The sequence below is a fragment of the Tachyglossus aculeatus genome, chromosome 23 (assembly GCF_015852505.1).
Source record: "Tachyglossus aculeatus isolate mTacAcu1 chromosome 23, mTacAcu1.pri, whole genome shotgun sequence".
In the NCBI taxonomy this organism is placed as follows: Eukaryota; Metazoa; Chordata; class Mammalia; order Monotremata; family Tachyglossidae; genus Tachyglossus; species Tachyglossus aculeatus.
In genome coordinates, this window is record NC_052088.1 from 16,844,129 (window position 1) to 16,861,862 (window position 17,734).

The following is a 17,734-nucleotide window of genomic DNA, read 5'->3' on the forward strand; positions in this document are numbered from 1 at the left end:
AATGAAATGAATCTATTCTCCTTTCCCCTCTTGTTCTCATTTGTTATTCTCTATGTCAAGCACTCTAAATCCTGAGGGGAATTAAAGACAGTTCGCAACACTTTTCCTAACTCCATGCTAAATTTCCATGGTTTTCAAAATCAGAGAGAATTTGAGTCATTGCAGAGCAAGTGCTTATCCACTTTTCTTGCGTTCACTGTTGCGAGGTTAAAATTTTAACTTTGCAGTCGTTCACATGACCTCAAAGCGTGGTTATTGGTTTCGGCAGGGTATGAGTGGAAATCTGAATTCTGAAAATTAATGGCTGGTCTCCCAGAAACTTGAAGGAATTTAGAAAGTCTTGTGAAGGAAAAAAGTAAATTAAAAACAAATCCTGCACAGGGAGGGTTGGGAAGTTGGAAGGAGAAAGCAAATGCTATTTTTCTTTTGGATAATTTTTACTGAATTCTTTCTTTTGGACTGCCTAGATTTTCAATCAATCAATCAATGTCAGTCAGTCAATCGTATTTATTGAGTGCTTACTGTGTGTAGAGCACTGTACTACACGCTTGGGAGAGTACAATGTAAACAAGTATAACAGACACATTCCCTGCCCACAATGAGCTTACAGTCTAAAGGGGAGACAGACATTAATATATAAAAAAATTACAGATACGTACATAAGTGCTGAGGGATAGAAGGGGGGATGAATGAAGGGAACAAGTCAGGGTGATGCAGGAGGGAAAGGGTGAAGAGGAAAGCCTTTTGGAAGAGAGGGAAGGCCTCTTGGAGTCAGTCACTGGTATTTATTGAGTGCTTACTGTGTGGTGAACACTCTGCTTAGCACTTGGGAGAGTAAATATTTGTGCCTTTCAGTTCCAATGGGGCAGTTGTAAATCATTTAGGAAGCAATGAGATATCAACAATCATTGATGTAACAGAAGTATTTCTGAAATGCTGTATTTGCACTAATGTAAAATCACCACCTCATTATGCAAAGTAAAATAGTTGATAATAGGATTAACATGTTTTCCTTCAGGAAATTGGCAGTTTTGAATAATCTTATTATGACAGAATGGCAAACAAATTTTAGGGTTGGCAGTGGTTACGGTCCTTGAGCTAATTTTTTTTTTTGTTTTTTTTTGGTCTGCAAGCTAAACGAAACCGTGGCTGAGATTTTATTGAGCGTTCTATGGCTTTGTCAGAAGGATGTATGGTTTGTAAAAATGGGTTAATTTCTTCTTGAGAAGAATAAATTGAGCCCCTCTTTAGTACTTCACAGGCAGTCAGGTTTTAATGTTTAAAAAAGGAGAGGAGACTTTGAGTGAATTCGCGCAGAGTTCATCATCACAATTATTCTTAGAGCATGCTATAATGTGCAGAGTACTAGGAGCTGGGAAAAATGCACTGAAATTTGAAATCCTAGGTGGTGGTGATGATGGTATTTGTTAAGTGCTTATTATGTGCCAAGCACTGTTCTAAACATTGGGGTAGATACAAGGTAATCAGGTTTTCCCACGTGGGGCTCACAGTCTTAATCCCTTTTAGACTGTGAGCTCACTGTTGGGTAGGGACTGTCTGTATATGTTGCCAACTTGTACTTCCCAAGCGCTTAGTACAGTGCTCTGCACACAGTAAGCTCTCAATAAATACGATTGATTGATTGATTGATTAATCCCTATTTTACAGATGAGGCAGAACTCCCAAACCCGTGCTAGGTGATGATCTTTAGACTGTAAGCTAACTGTGGGCAGGGAATGTGTTTATTATTATATTGTACTCTCCCAAGTGATTAGTACAGTGCTCTGCACCCAGTAAGCTCCCAATAAATAACAATTGAATTTCCCCTTCCTTCCTCTCCCCCACGTCCCCCTCTCCATCCCCCTCATCTTACCTCCTTCCCTTCCCCACAGCACCTGTATATATGTATATGTTTGTACATATTTATTACTCTATTTATTTCTTTATTTTACTTGTACATATCTATTCTATTTTGTTAGTATGTTTGGTTCCCCCTTTTAGACTGTGAGCCCACTGTTGGGTAGGGACTGTCTCTATATGTTACCAATTTGTACTTCCCAAGTGCTTAGTACAGTGCTCTGCACACAGTAAGCGCTCAATAAATACGATTGATGATGATGATGAATTGAATGATTCATCCCGCCTCCCCCACTCATTTGGTGGTGCTGACAAGACTGGTTTAACTCTGTTTCAGAAGTGGAAAGTAGCCAAGGTAAAAGTCTGTTGGATAGATCTCCCCTCTCCTGTTGATAGGGTGATGAGATTGAGAAATTGATTTGTACTTGGTTTAATTTTGGCAGAGTGGTTTGACCACATAAGGAGGGCACTTAAGGTCATCTGGAATAATCGTGACTGGCAGAACAGAATTCCTTTATCTTGTAAGGACAAACACAATTGAGTTTCCTGTCCTTTTATTGTGCATTGCCTTTCTGATATCTTCAATATTCAGCCGGCCTCTTTGAAATCTGATAGGATTTAGCCCATTTCCTGTCGGAAACTCTCCCTGGTTGTGCATGCGAATGACTCTCTCAACTAACCTAGGTTTATATCTACTTACCAGTAACTTCTGGGTGGTTTCTGCAAGTTAGATGTAGAAATTGTGAAGAATTTGGTATGGGTTTGAGAAGCTAGGTGCTGGAATTAGAGATCTGGCAGTAAATAACATGAAAAGAGCTTTCATCTTGTCTGTGAAAGGCCGTAGAGTTGTTGTGTTTTTTTTTTAGAGAATCTAGCCTTACAAATGATTTTCTTATCATGTTAACACATTGTCCTTCCAAACAGGTGGCAGTTCTGGCCTCTTCTATTCTTTGTTTCCAGGAAGCATTTTAGATAACCTAATGTAATGGGAGATAACCAGGTCAACTGGTTGGCTAAATCAGTCAAAATATGTAATACAGACATAGCCTTAGAGCAGAACACTAAGCCCCCCTCTTTTCTTCCCTCTTCCCCCCTCAAAAAAAATCAGCACTGGATTAATATATGAAGGGTTCTGAAGTGCAGGGAAGTAAGAGGGGAAAAATGCTGATAAAATCTTTTCCATTTCTGATGTATGTGAGGCCACCATTGAATATACAGGCTTCCAGAGTGAGGGAGAATTTATACCAGATGAGAGGAAGGGAATACTGATTAAATTTCTTGTGCTTCTATGTGGGATGGTGGGCTGGTAAGAGGAAAAAACATGGGTATACTTTATTTTTATTTTCAGTGCTGAAATAGTACTTTCTTGAGGTGGTGTGGTGATGGAGATTCAGAGAAATCTTTTATGGTAAGGGGAGGCTTGAACTTGTTTAAGGTAGAGTCAGGGAAGGATGAATCAGTAGAGAGTAAGACTAGTAGTAGGATTTATTGAGCGCGCACTTGGAGCAGTGGTCTGTACTAGGTGCTTGGAAAACATAAAATAAATAACACACTCCCTGCCCATGCAAGTCTTACACTCTAACGGGTGGAGACAAATGTAAAAATACTTGTAACTAGATGTGGGGGCTAATTGAGTTCACTCGTATACACAAGTACTGGGGAGCTTATAAATAAGGGCTAGAGTTGGCTGAAGGGATGATGTGGCTCAGCGTGCTGGGAAATTAATTGGGGAAAGACTGTCAGAAGAGGTGGAATTTTAGGAGGCATTTGAATGATGGGGAGAGCTGTAGCCTGTCCGGTGTGGGAATGGTGGGAGGCCTCAGCCTGGGAAGCAGCATGAACAAGGTGGTGGAGGTGGGAGAGTTGAGAGCTCGGAACAAGCCAGAACAGAATGGTGGCATGGGAAGAACGAATGCAGCAAGTTTGGGAAGAGAGGGTGAAGAGAACAGATAGGTAAGATGGAACCAGATGGTGGAGAACTTTGAAACTTACTGAGGCAAATATTTGTTTGGTGCAGAGGTTGAAGGAGAGTTGAAGGGGGGAAGCAAGGTTTCAGGTTGGAGAAATGTTAGGTAAATAGATGAATTTGCTGAAGTATAAATTTTTTATGGTATTTGTTGAGTGCTTACTACGCACCAGGCACTGTTCAAAACGCTGGGGTAGATACAAGCTAATCAGATTGTGGCTTAGGGGAGGCTTAGCCCCATTTGACAGATGAGGTAATTAGGCACAGAGTAGTTACGTGATTTCCCCAAGGTCACACATCTTACAAGTGGCGGAGCTGGGATTAGAACCCAGGTCCTTCTGACTCCCAGGGTCGTGCTCTTTTCACTAGGCCAAGCTGCTTTTCTGTCCTGTCTTGCTGAATGGTATTGCTGGGTATTCGGGATTTGGAGGAGAGTTTTCCAGCACGGCCCACTGACTGGAATAAAAGACCAATCTCTCTCCAAAGCCCTTAGAACCTGCTCTCTGCTTCTTAGTGTAGAAATCAACAGAATTATAGTTTGATGGAGCTTCCAGATTATAATTTGGGATTTTACTTAACTGCTGCCTGCCCTGCCACTTGTGTGCAATTTACTTCACCAAAGCAGGCTCTTTGCTGTTGCCTGGATCACTTTGTCTTAGGCCGTCGAGTCGTTTCCGACCCATAGTGAGGCCATGGACACGTCTCTCCCAGAACGCCCCGCCTCGATCTTCAGTCATTCTGGTAGTGTATCCGTAGAGTTTTCTTGGTAAAAATGCGGAAGTGGTTTACCATTGCCTCCTTCCGTGCAGCAAACTTGAGTCTCTGCCTTCCACTCTCTCACGTGCCGCTGCTGCCCAGCACAGGTGAGTCTTGATTTGTAGCAGATTGCCTTCCACTCGCTAGCCACTGCCCAAGCCAGGAATGGAACGGGTATGCTTCTGCTCCATTCATTCATTCAATCGTATTTATTGAGCGCTTACTGTGTGCAGAGCACTGTACTAAGCGCCTGGGAAGTACAAGTTGGCAACATATAGAGACGGTCCCTACCCAACAGTGGGCCCACAGTCTAGAAGAACTTCTCTGTGACTCAGTTACCTCATCTGTAAAATGGGGATTAAAAGTGTGAGCCCCTTGTGGGACAACCTCTCCCTTCCGTAGTCGAGACTGGTAGAGTACTGGAAACACTCCAGATATGACCCTGAGAGGGGCCCTTGGATCGTTGCCTCCCCCTCAATACTTGTTTCATATTTGGACTGTCACTGCCCGGCCCTTTTAATAATAACAATAATAATAATGGCATTTATTAAGCGCTTACTATGTGCAAAGGACTGTTCTAAGCACTGGGGAGGTTACAAAGTGATCAGGTTGTCCCACAGGGGGCTCACAGTCTTAATTCCCATTTTCCAGCTGAGGTAACTGAGGCCCAGAGAAGTTAAGTGACTTGCCCAAAGTCACACAGCTGACAATTGGCAGAGCTGGGATTTGAACCCATGACCTCTGACTCCAAAGCCCGTGCTCTTTCCTCTGAGCCACGCTGCTTTGCTTCTCTTTAGATCAGAGAGCTCTGAAGTTTATCTCTTTATGCAGAGTATTCCCCAGACTTCTGACTTTCCTGAAAATGTAACTCAGCTGCCTGAGCCTCTCACTTTCCACCAAGAGTATACTGGTGAACAGCATTGTAAAGGTTTTAGTCCAAGAAAGTTCACTCTGCCTTATTCTAAAGCTTCTTAAAAAACATGAGTGGATCTGGGAGAATTCCTGTGACAAGAGACAATGGAACTAGGTTGTTCTCCCTCTCATCATCATCGTCATTATTATGATTATTATTTAAAAGTGGAAAGAGCCCTGGCTTGGGAGTCGGAAGTCATGGGTTCGAATCTCGGCTCCACCACTTGTCAGCTGTGTGACTTTGGTCAAGTCAACTTCTCTGTGCCTCAGTTCCCTCATCTGTAAAATGGGGATTAAGACTGTGAGCCCCACATGGGACAAACTTGATTACCTTGTATCCCCCCCCCCCCCTCAGTGCTTAGAACAGTGCTTGGCACATACTAAGTGCTTAACAAATACCAACATTGTTATTATTATTATCATTATTTGTGTCAACCACTGTTCTAAACACTGGGGTAGATACAAGACAATCTGGTCTGGACATTCTTGGTCCCACATGGGAATCACAGTCTCTAAATAGGAGGGAGAACAAGTATTGAATACTCATATTTTCCAGTTGAGGAAACTGAGGCACAGAGAAATTTACTTGCCCAAGGTCACACAGCAAGCAATTAATTGGCCCAGTGGGGATTAGAACCCAGGCCCTCTGATTCCCAGGCCCATGCTCTTTCCATTAGACCGTGCTGCTCTCTGGCCTTTCCAAGGGGTTTTAGATCAGGAAAAATACTCCCTAGGCTTGGGTCTAGATTAGGACAGTGTAAGGAGCCAAATTACTTTAGCAGCAGGTGGTTCTCCTCTTTAAGATTCCCTCCCACCAACTGAGCCTAGGGCTGCCAGGTAACAAAGCAAACCCAGGAAACAGCAGGGGATAGGGTTCCATGGGGAGGGATTGCCAGTTTCCTGCCTATAAGGAGTTCAGTTTCTGGCCCATTTAATTGAAGGTGCCAGAGGGACATCCATGTCCTGGAAGGAGGAGGAAATTAAAGAGTATAGCAGGTGAAGGGACCAGGCTGGTGATAAAGACTTGGAAGTCGTTCACATGAGATTGTAGAAGAAGGTTTGATAGGGTGAATTCACTGAGTTGTTGCGTGAAGAGCAAGAGAGTGAGCTTTTGGGACCCCACAGTCCAGGGAGTGGAGACATTGAAGAACCAACAAAGGGAGATGAGGAGTGAGAGAATACTGTGTTGGTATAACCAAGGCCACAAAAGTGTCTAGAAAAGTGGGGTAGTCCTGGATATATTTGAGGCCAATAGGTCGTGGAAGATTAGCACAGAGTAGAGCCCATTAGGTTTAGCTGTAAGGAATGCCTTTGGAGAACTTCGTGAGCGGAGTCTCAGTAGAGTGAAAAAGGTTAAATCCAAACAGCCAAGGTCAAGAAGAAAATTATGAGAAAAGTGGAGGCAGTGGATGGAGCCAGTCATTCAGGTAGTTCAAGTAGATTGGAATGGATGCAGGGAGGTGGGGCAATAACTAGAGGTTGTCAGTGAGGAGGTCAGGAGGAAGTTTTTTCAGGAAGGGGAGACGGCTTGCCTGAAGTCAGAGAAGGCTAAGTCAGAGGGGAACAAGAAGATGGAGGAAGTTTTTTTTGGTTTTTTTAAGAGTTGAGAAGGGATGGATTCCAAGGAACGGGGAGATGGGATGTATTTTATAAGTAATAGGAAAATGGCCTCTTGGGAGACAACTGGAGAGAAATAGAAAATATGGATTTGGGGGCAGGAGAACGTTGAGAAGGGATTTTTTTTTTCATTTCTCTAATAAACAAAAGAGCACAGGACTGGGAGTCAGGAAACATGACTTCTAGTTCTGACTCTGCCACCTGCCTGCTGTGAGACCTTTGGTAAATCACTTCACTTCTCTGTCTCAGTTTCCTCATTTGTCAAATGGGGATTAAATGCTTGTTCTTCCTGGATTTAGACTCGGAGTCCTTTGTGGGATAGGTACTGTGTCTGATCTGATTGTATTGTATCTATACAGGGCTTATCCCAGTACTTGTCACATAAGCATTTAGCCAATACTATTATATTATTATTATCAACAAAATAATGAAGTCATCAGGGGCTAGAGAGGGAGCATGAAAGGCTTCAGGTGGGAGTTAAAGAAGTGGAATGGTCTGTGGGAACTTGGGAGAAAGGTCAGAAGCAGCATAATAATAATGATGGTATTAGTGGGTCTTCAGATGAAAAGACAGGAATAATAATGAGAAGCAGCGTGGCCTAGTATATAGAGCGCGAGCCTGGGAGTCAAAAGGAACTGGGTTCTAATCCCGGCTCCACCACTTGTCTGCTGTGTGATCTTGGGCAAGTCATTTTTTCTCCGTTCCTCAGTTAGCTCATTTTAAAAATGGGGATTAAGACAGTGAGCCCCGTGTGGGACATGGACCATAGAAGCAGCGTGGCTCAGTGGGAAGAGCACGGGCTGGGGAGCCAGAGGTCGTGGGTTCTAATCCCGGCTCCGCCACTTGTCAGCTGTGTGGCCTTGGGCAAGTCACTTAACTTCTCTGGGCCTCAGTTCCCTCATCTGGAAAATGGGGATGAAGACTGTGAGCCCCACGTGGGATAACCTGATTACCTTGTATCTACCCCAGCGCTTAGAACACTGCTTGGCACATAGTAAGCGCTTAACAAATACCAATATTATTATTATTATTCAACCTGATTGGGTTGTACCTACCCCACAGTGCCAGGCACAGAGTAAGCACTTAACAAATAACATAAAAAAGAGGGTAAATTTGCAATGGCAGAGCCCTGTGTGGTTTTGGGATTTCCATCAAGAGAACTTGGCTACATAGTGCACCAGCAGAGGAAGTTACTATGGTGATTGTGTAATAAAGAGCAGGGGGTTGGCAAGGTAGAAGGGATGGAGAGAGAGTAGCGTGGCTCAGTGGAAAGAACATGGGCTCTGGAGTCAGAGGTCGTGGGTTCAAATCCCGGCTCCGCCACTTGTCAGCTTTGTGACTTCGGGCAAGTCACTTAACTTCTCTGTGCCTCAGTTACCTCATCTGTAAAATGGGGATTAAGACTGTGAGCCCCCCGTGGGACAACCTGATCACCTTGTAACCTCCCCAGCGCTTAGTACAATGCTTTGCACATAGTAAGTGCTTAATAAATGCCATCATTGTTATTATTATTATTATTATTAGAGTAGGGTCAGGGAAGGCAACTTAGTGCTTGGGTGTGGTGAGGAGGGCTTCAACCTTTTCCTTGTAGCTCATTGCACATTGCGCACAATCTATTTTTGATCATCACTATGATGAAGCACTGGCAAAATAATCCATCGGATGTAGCATAATTCTGACCTTGGCAAGTGCGGGAAGGACAGCTTGAAATGTTTCAGGGTGGAAAATAAAGTGGTGGCAAGAGTGAGGTCACACACACTTCGGGAGGCTGACACTAATTGTGGGAGGTAGCATTCATTTTAAAAAGTCTGTTTTTAAAAAGTTTGACTCCAGATTCACAATATGAAATAAACTCCGTAAGTGACGCATTGTTACTCCTCAAGTAGAAGTGATGTCTATGGAGATCCTTTTGTTGCCAATCAATTAATCAATCAGTTGTAATTATTGAGCACTTACTATATGCAGAGCACAGTACTAAGCATGGAAGAGTACATTATAAGAATAAACAGACACATTCCTTGCCCACAACGTGATAGTTTGCTGTTTTTGAAACTTATAATGACCAGCAGCACTGCGAGGGCCCTGTCGGTAGGTACTGATATGTTCAGTTTTTCTTCATTACTGTAGTTTTGTGTGTTTGTGTATTCTGAGGTTGCAGATTTTTGGACCTGTCATTTCCTCAGTGATTGGCAGCTAAATCGTTGCCTTTGAACTAAACAAATATGCTTTTAATGCTGTAAACCTCCTTTTTGATGGGCCCCCAGAAAAGCCCGTGATGCCACCACGAGTAATTTGGTCCTGTCATATTTTTAATCTCCTCCCTAATCCTGTTCCCATAATCTTTCATAACCAGACATGTCCCCAGATGTGCACCAAGTCATTTTATTCCCTCTGTTTGTTCAGCATTCATTGTATTGTTTCTATGTTTTCAATTTTAAATTGAAACCATTGAGAGCACCGACCCTGCTTCTCACTCAACTGTCAATAGTTTTCCGATAGGAAAACCCCCTAAAATGAAAAGCTTCAAAGTCTTTCAACTTTTTACTTATCCTTTGCTCATTCATCTCACTTGTTTAGAATCTTTGACTGTGCCGAAATGTTTTGTGGGTTTCTTACATTTGGAAGATTTAGTTTGGAAACTGAAAAGAATGATGTGACAGTTTCAAACAATATTCCAAGACTTCCTTTAGTACACATTGCAACATTTTCAATTACTATTTGGACCTCTATATGTCAGATACCATTCGTGAGAAACAGAACTGCACATGAAATATCAGCCCAATGCTTAAATTTTCAAATCTCCATATTTGTAAAGGAAATTGATAGTTATCAATGTAAACTGATCACAGTCATAAGCACTTTTGATTTCTGACAGGCTCTGATGGTGTGTTTACTCATTTTTTTATTCCACCAAATCATAATGCTGTGGAAACCGAACTGTTTAGAAAGCTGAAAAATGATTCTGTTATTGTTCACATATGCCATCTCACACACAACACTGGTTGTATTATGGCTAATACCGTTTCTTGGTTTGTCACCAGTGCTTTTGATAAATTAGAGGTGTTTATGTATAACTGATTTGGAATGCTGAGATTATAGGGCGCTGGAGCTTTCTCTTTTTGTTACCATTTATTCTTCTACTTTCAGATCTTTTCAGTCTACTCATTTGCATGACAGTTTGTGCAAATACCTTCTTAGATATGCTACTTGGCATTGAATTTTCAGCACAATACATATGTTTTTGAAATATTGGTAATTTTTCAAGTATGATCCCCAAAATATCAGTGACCCAGCTCTAAATTATGCGGGAGTCGACTATTCTCCTCCATTCTTCTGCTTTTTCTTTCTCTTTTCTTCCATCTCATCCTCCTCTCTTCTCTGCCCACCTTCTAGATGTTTGGCACCTCCACCAAAAGGGTACTTGACTGGCATGTGACCTTGGACAGGTCACTTCTCTGTGCCTCAGTTTCCTCATCTGTAAAATGGGAATTGAATGCCCATTTTCCCTCCTCAGACAGTGAGCCCTCTGTGGGACAGGGACTGTGTCCTATTGGTTTAACTTGTATCTACCCCAGGGCTTCATACATTGTTTGGTACCATATTATTATTATCATCATCATTATTATTATTGTATTTAAGTGCTTACTAAGTGCCAGGCACTGTACTAAGCTCTGGGGGTGGATACAAGCAAGTTGGGTTGGACACAATCCCTGTCCCACGTGGGGCTCACAGTCTCAATCCCCATTTTATAGAAGAGGTAACTGAGCCACAGAGAAGTTACGTGACTTGCCCATGGTCACACAGCAGGCAAGTGGCAAAACTGGAATTAGAACTCATGACCTTCTGATTCCCAGGCCTGTGTACTATCCACTACACCAGCTAAATTATACAATAATAATGATAATAATAATAATAATTATTGTTATTATCTCCCTCTCTGCTAAGTCCATTGTATTGTACTTTACCTAGTGCGTAGGTGCAGTGCTGTGCACAGAGTAAGCTCTCAATAAATATGATTGATATTGAGGGAAAGGAGGGAACTAATCGGTCATTGAAATGGATATAAACTTTAAAAGACAGATTAAAGCTGGCTGCTTAAAGAAGGTACAGTATTGGGCTTTTGATTCAGTGGATTAATTAAGATTCCAGTTCCTTTTCACTAGAGACTAATCCAGAACAAACCATGTAAAGCAACTCTGTTGCTTTATCATTTGTGCCATCCTTTTTAAATAGGATAAGTGAAAGCAATGGAACTATGCAATGTAATGGAAAATTATTCTTCAGGTGTATTTGTTGAGGGTACCTCTTTTAACTCTTTAAAAAAACTTTGAGGGGTATTACTGTTGATGATGCTGAAGTAATCTCCGGTGGAGAACAGAGGACAAGCTTTGGTTCACAGTTCCTTCATGCAGAACTATTAGCGGATTAACTGTTCTTTGATTCATCGTAGAAAAGGACAGGAGCTAATGGGTTTCAATTACAGCAAGAGAGATTTAGGTTAGATATAAGGACGAACTTGTTGGTAATAAATATGGTTCAGCACTAGGATAGGTTACTGAGAGGTCATGGAATCTTCTTCCCTGACATTTTTAAAACTTAGACTAGTCATCTGGCATGAGTGTTAAACTGAAATTTTAAGGGAAAGCCAGACTACACTCAATTTTTCTCCATTTCCATCCAAGGATACTTTCTTATGAAAAGGAAAAATTCCTTATATTTTAGGCCCACATCTGCACTTCAGTCTTGCAAATTAATTTTCAAGTTATTTTCAAAGGTTGGCATTTGCAGCTGGCAGGGCTTTAGTTGGACTTTACTTTTTCTTTACTTCCCCATACAACAAACTTCAGTACCACATGCCCTCCAACTCTACACACACAATTATGTGAAAGAAATAGTTTAACCTTTGGTTTATTCTGTTAGTGTAATTGCACCTCTGCCTTTTAAAGGTTGCTAAATTAATAAGGGCTCCCAAGCCAAAATTGCCTTTGAGGTTCCAATTGAATCTTGTAACTGGATTTGACCATATATCATTAATGGTTTCCTCTTACCAAGTGAGGCCCGGAGGTTGCAGTTCTTGAAGGCCTTAATTTATCAGCTTGTCCTTTAAACAGTCGATCTGCCCTTGTATAGATCTTCCAAGTTCTCTTTGGCTAAAATTTACATAGTTTAATTCAGTGTAATACTACAGCAAGTTCATTCCATCTTCATTGAGTTTTCACCACATTTTTTCTCATTCATTACTGTGTGGTTTTTTGACTGCTGTACAGCTTCAAAAACTCAAGGCGGATCTCCTCATCTATAGGGAAGAGGAGGTGAGTTTAGCGGAAAGCATCCTGAGAGGACACTAGAGAAACTTGGTTTGGAGACCTAGATCTTCTGGAGAGTAGCCTTTTGACTTTTGGCAAGGCAGTTAAATCTCGTTTATTTTGAAACTGCAAAATAGCGCTCTCACAGTTCCTGCCTCGGACTTCCTTAGTGCATTGATGGTAGGTAGGGAAAAAACTTCAGCTCCACAGAAAATATTGGTTCAGTGAAAGCCCGTTGTGCCAGTTTCAAGCCTGGGCATAATATAGACCAACTCTTTAACTCAGTAAAAGTCCCTCCTTGAAACATTTATCTTGGAACTGTTGTTAGAGTGCCAACTGACAGTACTAAGAAATACTGGACGTGTTGGGTTTTTTTAAATGGTATTTGTTAAGCACTTACTTTGTGCCAGGCACTGTACTAAACCCTGGGGGAGATACAGGATGATTGGGTTGGACACAGTCCCTGTCTCACATGAGGCTCATGTTCTTAATCTCCATTTTACAGGTGAGGGTACTGAAGTACAGAGAAGTGAAGTAACTTGTCCAAGGTCACACAGCAGGCAAGTTGCAGGGCGGGGACTAGAACTCAGTTCCTTCTGGCTCCCAGTCCCATGCGCTAACGTCTAGGCCATGCTGCTTGAGAAGCAGTGTGGATCAATGGAAAGAGCACGGGCTTGGGAGGCAGAGGTCACGGGTTCAAATCCCGGTTCCACCAATTGTCAGCTGTGTGACTTTGGGCAAGTCACTTAACTTCTCTGTGCCTCAGTTACCTCATCTGGAAAATGGGGATGAAGACCGTCAGCCCCACGTGGGACAATCTGATTACTTTGTATCCCCCCCAGCGCTTAGAACAGTGCTTTGCACATAGTAAGCACTTAACAAATGCCATTATGATTATTATTATTCTCGGCTCGGGCTATTGAGACACAAATGAGGTCACTTGTTTCACCAGGCACAGATTAATGTGGTGATATCAGATGGTCCATTTTGCAAAAGTACACTGATCTCTCCTGCAATTGGAGCATTTCTCAGAGGGGAGACCCCCAGCCCCCCCAAATCCTACGAACGGGGTACTGCTTCTGAGCCACGGAACTTGGGAGCCGGAGCTGTGGTGAAATCTCCTCCCTCCACCAGTGTCTTTGACACCATCCCTCCGCACCTTAGCAAAACACTTGCCAATCTTTCGTCTTCCCCTCCCTGTGAAGTCCTTGTGGTCAGGGACTGTGTCTACCAACTCCCAAGAGAAGCAGCGTGGCTCAGTGGAAAAGAGCCCGGGCTTTGGAGTCAGAGGTCATGGGTTCAAATCCTGGCTCTGCCCCTTGTCAGCTGTGTGACTTTGGGCAAGTCACTTACACTTCTCTGGGCCTCAGTGACCTCATCTGGAAAATGGAGATTAAGATTGTGAGCCTCCCGTGGGACAACCTGATCACCTTGTAACCTCCCCAGCACTTAGAACAGTGCTTTGCACATAGTAAGCGCTTAATAAATGCCATTAGAAAAAAAGAGCATAGTACACTTGTCTGCATCCAGTAAGAGCTCACTAAATTCCGTTGATTGATTGAAGAGAGGTTGACAGCAACCGAAAAGTATCTGATACGAATCCATACTAGCCAAGGGACAGACCAGCTGAAAGCCACATTCTCCCATAGAAAATTGGGTGAATGACAACCCTAAATCTTGCCAAAAAATCATTTTCCTGTTGACCTGCTGAGCATCCCCTCTACTGATTGCATTTGGACAAACAAGGGAAAGGATGGCAGCAGTAAGTGTCACAGCTGATAGTGGCCTTGTACATTGGGTACCAGTGAGGTCACTTTTCCATCTTTTTGTTTGGAACAACGTTAAAGAACTTCAATGAGGAACAGTGCATCTGTCCTTAAATGAAGTTGTTCTTCCCCAAAGAAAACATATGCCCTTAAGGTTTTCATTTGAGCAAGTTGGGTATGTGGCAATCTTCAAGGTTTTGTTTGTTTATTGGGCCTAAGTTATGGCCTGTCATTCTGGAAGCCCCATAATTGTTCTGCTGCTTTGGTTGACCTTTAGAGTCTTCCATTCCCCATTCATGGAAAGACAACTTTCTTCTCATGCCAGTGACATCCCAACAAGTGTGTCTGCCTCTGGAACAATAGGCCTTGTTGGGATTTTGCATGCCAAGATGAGAAGTGATTTTTATTTGACAGAATCTGCATTATTTGATTATTACTTAAGTGATGAGTTTTTATAAACATTTTGCTGAAATTCAGCGGGGTTTTTTTGCAGGGGTAGGGAATTACTTTGGCCTGTGAATTTATTAACAAAAATTGCTATCTGGGATGTGTTGTAACCATTTAATTACAGTTTCCTAGAGGGCAGGGATCCTGTCTTTCACCTCTATTGTGTTCTTTCCCGTGCTTAAAAGTACTCTGAATAAGTTAGGTGCTGAATACTATTGATCGATTTGATGTGCTGAATGACATTTTAGTAAAGTGATTTGGGCAGCAGAGTGAAGTAAGGACTGTAGAGTGGAGAGGCTGGAAATTGGGAGGTCAGTGAGGAGGCTGATGGAATAATCCAGCCAGGATATGACAAATGCTCTGGCCAGGGTGGTGGCTGTTTGGATTGAGGGGAGTCAGTCGATCAGTTAGTGGTATTTATTGAGCACTTACTAAGTACTGAGTACTGGAAGAAGGCTTGGGAGAGAGCAATATAATAGAATTAGTAGACACAATCCCTACTCACAAGGAATTTAAATACTAGACAGGGAGACAGACATCAAAATAAATTAAAGAAAGGGGAAATAACAGAGTATAAGGATATCTATATAAGTACTGTGGGGCTGGAGGTGGGGTGAATATCAAAGTGCTTAAGGGGTACACGTCCAAGTGCAATGTAGAAGAGAAGGGGAATAGGGCAAGTGAGGGCTAAGTCAGAGAAGGTCTCTTGGTGAAAATGTGATTTTAGTAGGGATTTGAATATGGGAAGAGTGATGGTCTGTCAGATATGAAAGGGGAGGGAATTCCAGGCCAGAAGAAGGATATGGGCAAAGGGTCAGTGGTGAGACAGATGAGATTGAGGTACAGTGAATAGGTTGAAGCTAGAGGAGCAAAGAGTGTGAGTTGGGTTGTATTAGGAAATCAGTGAGGTAAGGTAGGAGGGGAGCGAGTTGATTGAGGGCCTTCAAGCTGATGGTAACGAGTTTTTTGTTTGAGAAGTTGGAAGGGAAACCATTAAAGGTTTTTGAGTAGAGGGGAGATGTGGATCAAATGTTTGTTTAGACAAATAATTCAGGCGGTAGACTAAATTACGGACTGGGATGGGAAGAGGCAGGAGATTGGGAGGTCTATGAGGAGGCTGATGCAGTAATAAAGGCAGGCTATGGTAAGTGCTTGGATCAGCATAGTAGCAGTTTTGATGGATAGGAAAGGGCAGATTTAAGAGATGTGAAGATAGAACCTACAGGATTTGATAGATTATGTGGGTTCATCATCATCTATCGTATTTATTGAGCGCTTACTATGTGCAGAGCACTGTACTAAGCACTTGGAAAGTACAAATTGGCAACATATAGAGACAGTCCCTACCCAACAGTGGGCTCACAGTCTAAAAGGGGGAGAATGAGAGACATGAGTCCTGGATAGTACCAAGGTTACAGGCTTGAGAGACATGGAGGATGGTCATGTGTACTGTGATGGAAAGGTCAGAGAGTGGGCAGGGTTTGGGTGGGAAGATGATGAGTTCTGTTTTGGACAGGTTACGTTTGAGGTGTCAGCTGAACACTCTGGTAGAGATGTCCTGAGGGCAAGAAGAAATACGAGACTGCAGAGAAAGAGAGACATCAGGGCTGGAGATGTAAATTGGGGAATCATCTGACTAGAGGTGGTAGCTTAAGCTACGGGAGTGAATAAATTCTCCAAGGGAGTGGTTGTAGATGGAGAATTAGAAGGGGACCCAGAACGGAGCCTTGAGGGACTCCCACTGTTAGGGTGGGAGACAGAGGAGGAACCACTGAAAGAGACTGAGAAGGAGCAGCTGGAGAGATAGGAGGAGAACCAGGAGGGGTGAGTGTCAGTGAAACCAAGGTTAGATTATGTTTCCAGGAGAAGTGGGTGGGCAGAGGTCGAGAGAGATTAGGATGGAATAGAGGCCATTGGATTTGGCAAGAAGAGATTCATTGGTGACCTTAGAGAGGGCCGTCTCTAAGCCAGATTGCAGGGGCTCATTCAATACTCACGTTACAACTAGGAGTTCAATTTTAGGCATGTTGACCTTGAGGTGTGCGAGACATCCATTTGAAGATCTGAAGGCAGTAGGAAATGTGAGTGTGGAAGAAGGTAGATTTGTGGAGGAAGGTGGATTTGTGGGCGTCATCTGTGTAGAGATGATCATCAAAGGCATGGAAGCTAAGGAGTTCCCTGAGTTGTGGAGTGTAAAGTGAAAGAAGAGGGGTGTGGGTCCCAGAAGTGAGCCTTGAGGGACGCCCACGTGTATGGGGTGAAGTGGTTGGAAGAGTTTACGAAGACTGAGAAGGAGTGGTTAGAGAGGTAGGAGGCGAGCCAGGAGAGAATGTTAAAAACAAGGTTGAATAACATTTTTAGAGGCAGTGGTCATCAATAGCGAAGGCACCTGAAAGATCAAAGGGGATAAAGATAGAGTAGAATTACAGATGAGGTAACTGAGGAACAGAGAAGTGAAGTGACTTACCTAAGGTCACACAGCAGGCATGCAACAGTGCCGGGATTAGAACACTTGTCCTCTGGCTCCCAGGCCTGTGCTCTCCACTAGACAATATTACTACTACTACATGCCCACAAAACCTTGTTGATGATCTCATCACTGGTTTTTTATGTTCTTTAATATTATCATCATATCTCAGACTTATAAGCATTCCTTTGGCTGGGATCGTGATCCAGTATAAAAGGTCATCTTTTTTTCCCAAAGAACAGGAGAATCAGGATTGTTCCTCAAGAACAATCACCATTGGGGAAGGGAATGTGTTTCTTTTCCTTTTATATTTTTCCGAGCACTTAGTATTGTGCATCCCATTCAGTGCTCGATATAACCGTGACTAGTACTAAAAAAGCTGTTGGTGAATTTTCAGGGGTTATCCTGCATATTGACGCATGTTGTTGATGCAGATGTCAGCTGCATACCAGCCATTCATTTCTTGGACTAATTGAAAACAAACCCGAACAATTTTTGAAATTTCTATGTTCATATGTGTGCCAAATAGCTTATAGTAGATTGTTCCAAGATTAATGTCTTTTTTTCTTCTCTACTCCCGTGGGTGGTAGCACCTGGTTATTGCAGTAATCACTAGTTTTCATTTAATCTCTTGTATCTG

The 17,734-nt window shown here is 42.7% G+C and overlaps 1 protein-coding gene across 3 annotated transcripts in view; it reads left to right on the forward strand.

Moving 5' to 3' along the window:
• The window catches only part of RASGRF2 (Ras protein specific guanine nucleotide releasing factor 2), a 209,110-nt gene that overhangs the window by 49,504 nt on the left and 141,872 nt on the right, over positions 1–17,734 (forward strand). The window lies entirely within an intron of this gene.